Consider the following 6,840-nt stretch of genomic DNA (forward strand, 5'->3'; position numbering starts at 1 on the left):
GCTACCCAGCTGCAGAGGTGCTGGGCTTTTGGGGGCGCCTGCGTGAGGGCGGCCGCTGTTGTACGACTTGTGCTCTCGGTGACTCCCGACGAGGCATCTCGATGGCGTTCAGAGCGGGGAGAAAGGAGGGGAGGAAAGGACGTGGCAACAAAACTCCGCAACAAAAGATATTGCAGCAAAAATCTGGCAAAACTGGGAGCGGGAAAGAGGAGCGGCAAGCCTGAGCAAGGCGCCGTGGGGTACTGACGAGCAGAATTAGCAGGAGAGCTTAAAATGAGGGGAGAGAACGGGGACGGGGCGGAGAGAGGGCGTGGAAATGAGAAGGAAGCCTGGGAGCAGGCGGCGCGGCGCGGGTGAGGCGCTGGGGGCAGCGGGGAGCAGCCGTCGGTGGTGCGGTGCGGTGCGGTGCAGGGATACAGGGACCTGTTCTGCCCACGGACTTCTTTCCCGTGGAGTCCTGCTTCAGGCACCGGAGCAGATACGACCTGGGAAAGCATCGTTGTGGAGTGAAAGAGACGGTTTTATTTGGGAGACCTGCTGGCCTGCTGTGAGAGTTGGGAGGTGTTTAGAAAAAGAGGTTGGTAGGAGAGGAGGGAAAGTGCAATGCTGAGCAGACCATGCGGTGCTGCCCTGTAGAATCAGATTTTATCCTTGCCTCCACTGCAGAGACTTTAGATGATGTTGTGCAAGGTTTGAGAGATTTTCTATATAAAACACTGAGTGATGGACTATTCAGCTCTACTTAGATTATTCAGAGTGTATCTGTAAAATGCATGAAACCCAGGTCTCTCTGAAGACCATTACAAAGCCTTCCTAGGCATCACTGGGACAGGATTTCTCAGATAATAATTATGGACTTTGTGATCTCTTCTTACCTGCTAGCCTGCCTACTGGACACTGGGAGAGCATTAGAAAGAAGTGTACCATACATGCCTGTGCCGCTTTTAGGCCCTCTGAAAAGTGTTTGCAGCTGGGATACTGGGCTTCACGTTAGCTACATTCAATGCATGATGTGCTGTGCGGTTTGTTTGCTGTGCTGTCTCATTCCGTTTGCATCAGTGCATTTTGGGTGACAAGGCTATACAGCCTCATAAGGATGCAAGATGTCCTCAGGAGTTGTAAGATGTTTCATGTAGGAAATATGCAAAGGGGAGTTTGGAGGCAGAAGGACTGACCGTTCAGGTGACAATAGCACAACTACTGTCCAAGAACAAATTCCATACACTTACAAACAAAAATCTTAAACCTAATTGTATCCTGAATCACGCACTATCTTACATCTGATATAACCAAAATTATTAGATGTCATCATTAGTCAGGGCTTGTGATACATCTATCACAATACTAAGTAAATACTTTAGAAATACAGGTAAAGGTTACATCAGTTGTAGCACTTGTATGGGCATAACTGCATCTGCAATTAAGATGCTATGTCGCCTTCCTATTTCAAAACTGAGAAAGCAGTAAAACAATCTTTCAACACAAATTGTTTAGCAACGGCCATGTGCTGAGTGTTTAAAAGTTCAACTGTGAATTGCAAAATATTTTGAGAATTATTATACTCCTCGTTTTAAGAAAACAATACGACATTTCAAGTGCAATGCAGAGATTACTTTTGTATAAGAACAAGATGGCTGTTCTTTTATAATATCCAAGCCCGATATCCTGCAGCCCCCAGGAGGAGCCAGCAGCAGGTAAGGCTAGACATATGTGGGAATGCCTCCTAATACTCTCCCATTCTCCAGCCATCTGCAGCTGACGGCATATGGCCTGTTAGTAAGACAGTGGATTTCTCCTTGTGATACTTGTCCAGTTTTCCCCTGGACCCATCACCTAGCAGTGAGTTGCACTGGTCTATCAGCTTGCATGAGACGTCACCTTTTTCATTTTGAACGTGGCTTCATCCAGCTTCGTGTGATGCTTCCCTTATTGGAATTGGGTCCCTTCCAACTCGAGAGATGCTATGATTCTATGACTGCGTCACATTGAGTTGGTATGAGGTTAATATGTCCTTCCACTGGAACCTGAAATGATTTACCTGATCCACATGAATAAAGCCAAAGCCAGCAGCGGCTCTGTAGCCTGCTCCCCAGGCTGCCTGCCCTCCTCTGCCCGCCCTTGCTTTCCTCTGGCAGGTCCTGTTCTGAAAGGCTTCCTTCTCCACTTCCCTCACCTGTTTCCTTCTCCTTGCTCCTTGCTTTCACGCACCATCTTGGGCCTCAGCTTCAAAGCCCTTCTCAGACCTATCTGTTGCTATTTTTTTTTTTCATATCTTAGGTGGTAGTGAAGACCTCTGCTTCCCCGTGATCCTGGCTTTGCCGCTGTTATCCATGCTTCTCAGAACGTGACCTTGCCTCCCAGCTGACTTTAAATCTCTTCATTATTTCCTTCTTTTTAAATCCCTTTTCAAGGCTAACTTCTGTGGCAGATACTGACCAAATAACAGTAAGTTGAGGGAAGATGAGAACAGCATCATTAGCTGTTAAAAAGAAAACAAAAGCAAATACATGCACTGTGTATAAAATAGACGATATTCTCACAGCAACTCTTACCTGCTCATGTAATTCTGAGCTCCAGCCTTACATGCACATCTCCCTTAGCATGTATGAGAAGTGCTGGAGAAATAAGGCAAGTATTCCTGAGTCAAGCTAGCGTTTATTATGTGTTTATGTAAGAACTTACAGAAAAGAACCTTCACTGTTTTCTTGGAGGAAATTATTGGACTATATATGTATCTGAATATAATCAAAACCCAAGTTTATCAACATCTTGGTTTATAAGCAGATGATAAGATTAAGAACAGTATTTAACCATAGTAAAATGTTCTATGTTACAAAAGACAAGTAATTCTATCATCTTTCTGTAGTGGATAAGCTGAGGGAAATATTTGAGAGTGTTTAACTCAATGTACTGTATTCTCTCTTAGTAGGAAGGGATACATAGACCTGAACGCCATACATGAGAATCTCTAATCTCTGCAATTTATGTATCGGAAGAATTGATTCAGCTAAAGTATCTAGATGACTTTCTGTAATGTGTGCACTGGTTCTAGCTGATCCAAATGCCAGTTATAATGCTTTTTGTACCTGAGGTTTTTCTGCCTGGTCTTCTGTACCCTTTCAGTCTTTTGCTTCACATTTATAAGAGAAAGGATGGCTTAGAGGGACATTATTCCAATGAACTGTGGGACAGAAGGTGGCAAATGGTGACATATCTGTGGAACTTGTCTGGAAAATTATGGAATGGTAAGTGAGGGTTTTTTCTTTTATCTTGAAAACAGTGTCTAATAAAGAGGAAGAACTGGAGGAAATGGCAGTTCTCCAGTTGCAGATGTACACAGAAGGACGTACAATTGGCTTAAGCTTCAAAGACCCTCCAGTCCTCTAAAAAGCTATATGCCAATGTATAAATGACCAGATACTCAAATATTATTCATGACTTGCAAAACTAGAGGTCTCTCAGTATTATCTCCTTTTTGCTTTTTTTGTAAAGACTAGAGTCCACTGAGCAAATGCAAATCATGAGGTCCAGGTAGTTTGACATACGATTCTGTGACCATCTGTGAGAGAAGATTTTTTTTCTCTGTGTCAAAGTCCCCTTTGTCACTTCGATATGAGTGAACTGGCACACGAGAAAGTAATTTTATGTGGCATCATTGTCTCGGTGAGAATTAAACTCTTACAGTCCCAAAAGCCTTGCATTCTAATTCTTGTTCAGCACATAACATTTTTTTGGCTTTTATTTTGAAATACATGAAGCCGTCCCAGCTAGATTTGATATTTTCTTTAAATGGTTGATGAGCCAAACAAATGTTTCTAAGGACATAAAGCGAACATGATATCCAGGCATGTTATTTTGGTCTGTTACTTACTATATGATGCATTTTTGATCCCCTAATTGCCTTCTTAAAGACACCTTAAGTCTCAGCCTTCTAGTAATGGGCAGAATCCTCTAATTATGTTGTAGCTGTACTCAGATTGTGTCACTAGACAAATCTGTGGGAGACGCAGGTTCTTGTAATCATTGTGGTTGCCTTAGCTGTTATGGTTTATTCAGCATTTGCAATTACAGTGAAACAATAACACTGTTAAACAGTAAATACTTTGCTTTCACAGAAGCAAAGCAATAGTGTTTAAGAGAAAGTCTATTGGAAAACAAGAAATAAAGGGGTGCTTCAGTCGCAGCTCCACATCTTTTGATTCCAGGACAGAATATGAATTTTAATTGCTCTTATTTTTATACAGTGAAGGTCTCTGGGGTTTTTTTTGTTGTTGTTGTTTTGTTTTCTTGTGGTTTGGTTTTGTGTGTATGTTTTTGTGGTTTTTTTGGTTGGTTTTTTTTTTTTTGGTGGTGGTGGTGGTTTCTTTTCTGCTTCTTTTTCTGCATAAACCAGGCCAAATAAGCATATGTGACATTTCACCAGCCTTCGGCTGGGGCTGCACGGCTAGAAGGCGCGTCCCCTGGGTGATGGATAGGGGATCCCTCTCTGGAGGGTGCACCGGATAAAATTGAAGAAGGTGCCGCGAACCAACACAGCCTAAGGGAAGGCCACCCTGACAGAAGAACCACTGGCCCTCCAAGTCATGGGGTTGGGCAGGAGGCCAACTACCTCCTCCCGGACAAAAAAAAAAAAAAAAGTTGCAGAAACGACGAGCATCAGAAATGGCGGAGATGGAGAAAATCAGTAACGAAGTGAGGAGGAGGAGATGGAGCTGGATCGGTCGTGTCCTGAGGGGGAAACCGACGGAAGACTGCGCTGTGGCCCTTGACTCCAGAGCACGCAGCCGCGGACCGATCGAAGTGGAAGAACAATGTTCGCGCCTTGTGTGCCTGCTGGCACTGAGAGAATTCAGATCAGACATTTCACCAGAGTGCAGAAATTGCCACAGAATAGATAACTGGTTTGTGGCAGCACCGGGGAGTCCCCTCGGTTATTTCTGGTACCTTTAATTCCTACATGAAGAATCTTCTAGCTCACACTTGGAGGCAAAAGCCAGAAAGACTAGAAAGATAACAGATAACTTTTATAATCCTTGTACCATGGATTTGATTGTCCCTGGTTCCATGTGTCTTCACAGCCCAAATGAATATTGTTAGTGCCTGCTGTCTTCAAAGCACCTTTGAATCCTGTGGGAACCATAATTAATTGGAACGGTACCTGTTTGGTCTTGCCAGTTATCAGACACTCTTAACCTAATACTTCTGTTTCTGCCCATTGTGGCCTTTGGTTTAATTTTTTATATTCCTTTTTTTTGTACGGTAGTACATGCAGTTAAATTGTATCCAGTTACATAGTCCTAGATAATGGACCAGACCATTTATTTTACAAGCAGACGCTATTCATTTGCGCTTTTGGAAGTGCTGCTGCTGTCATTTAAGCCAGAGGAGACCACATCCTGAGACTGTGAACACATCGGGGACGTCTTACAAAATTAATTTAAGGATGTGTAGCTTTAATTCTTCTTTACTGTAAAGTATATTTCTCTTTGAATTGGGCTAGTTTTTGTAGGTGCAGCTTTCTGTGACTGTTCCTATAAGGAAGTTTTATAGTGCTTTATTACAGCTCTCCAGTATAGCTGGAGTATACAGTATATATATATACTATATACTATATATATATATACTATATACTATATATAGTATACAGTTTTCCAGTATAGCTCTGAAAATAATAACTTTATGCTTCTCTGTTGCTTATTAATTTTTGCTTGCAAGTTCATGGTTTTTGGCATTGTGTAAGAGTCCTAGTCATAGACCCATTATAGTAAACAGTATGTACATACTGAGTAAAAAGATTGTTTCTAATCTAAAGAGTGGGCAGCAGCTTTGTGTAAAGAATGCAAGACTTTTGTGGAGATTTATTATGCTTTCAGGCCAAAAAGTGATGTCAAAGAAAGACAAATCAAAGGAGATGGCCATAGGCAAGAGCTTATAGAAGCAATTAATTTTTCACCTCAACAACCACCACCGACCACAAAACAAGATCCTACTGGTTGAAGTAACTGCAGGGTTACAAAACTAATCTAACGGATATAGCCTCCAAGAATCAGGGTGGCAAATTAGGGACATGCCCTTGCCTATCTGCAGTAAAACAGCTTCATGTTAGTTCTTCCATAATAAAAAGGAGGTCTTCCATATAGGGGTTTTCCTCTGGCACTGAACTTGTTCCTGCTAAGGTCCTGACCTGCAGATGGAAGGGTGCCCTGCCTTGCAACTTAATGTCTGAAGCTGGGAAAGCTGTAGCAGCAATAGGCTGGACACTTGCTAGAGCTTCTTTTTATGTTAAAACTTTAAATGACTGGTGACTTTATTATTTTCTTTCTGTTAAGTTCATAACAATTACATATGTATTTCTTTCATAGTACCTTTGGATTATATGGTTTTAAATTTATTTGCTGTGTTTCATGATTAGTATTTTCAGTAAAATTCTATGGGATATGTTGTTTCTCTGGAACTCGTCATTGACCCATCTTGCTTCCCAGTTTATATTTGAGGATCCAAAAGCCTTAGCTGCATTTTATTTTCAAGTTTTTTTTGCTGAAAGGGAAACTTTCATTTCATTCTGCTCTTTCTGCACTCTCTAGGCCCATCAAGTATTTTTAATTTCCTTAGTTGTGCAATGTGACTATGAGAAACTATACTTTGTTCATCTGGGAAGTATTTCCCCAAATTCAGTGGTTTGATTGCAAACAACACTGACCAATGTGAGGAGAGTCTACCTACTGAAATATAACTTACAAATAAGAAATTTCATTTCTCTATTACAAGCTCAGGGTGACCACATATAGAGAGGAATGGCACAGGAATGTACCAAACCAGCAACTTTCTTTGAGATGAAGA

Source organism: Platalea leucorodia, assembly GCF_965183815.1.
Source record: "Platalea leucorodia genome assembly, chromosome: 1".
Taxonomy (NCBI): domain Eukaryota; kingdom Metazoa; phylum Chordata; class Aves; order Pelecaniformes; family Threskiornithidae; genus Platalea; species Platalea leucorodia.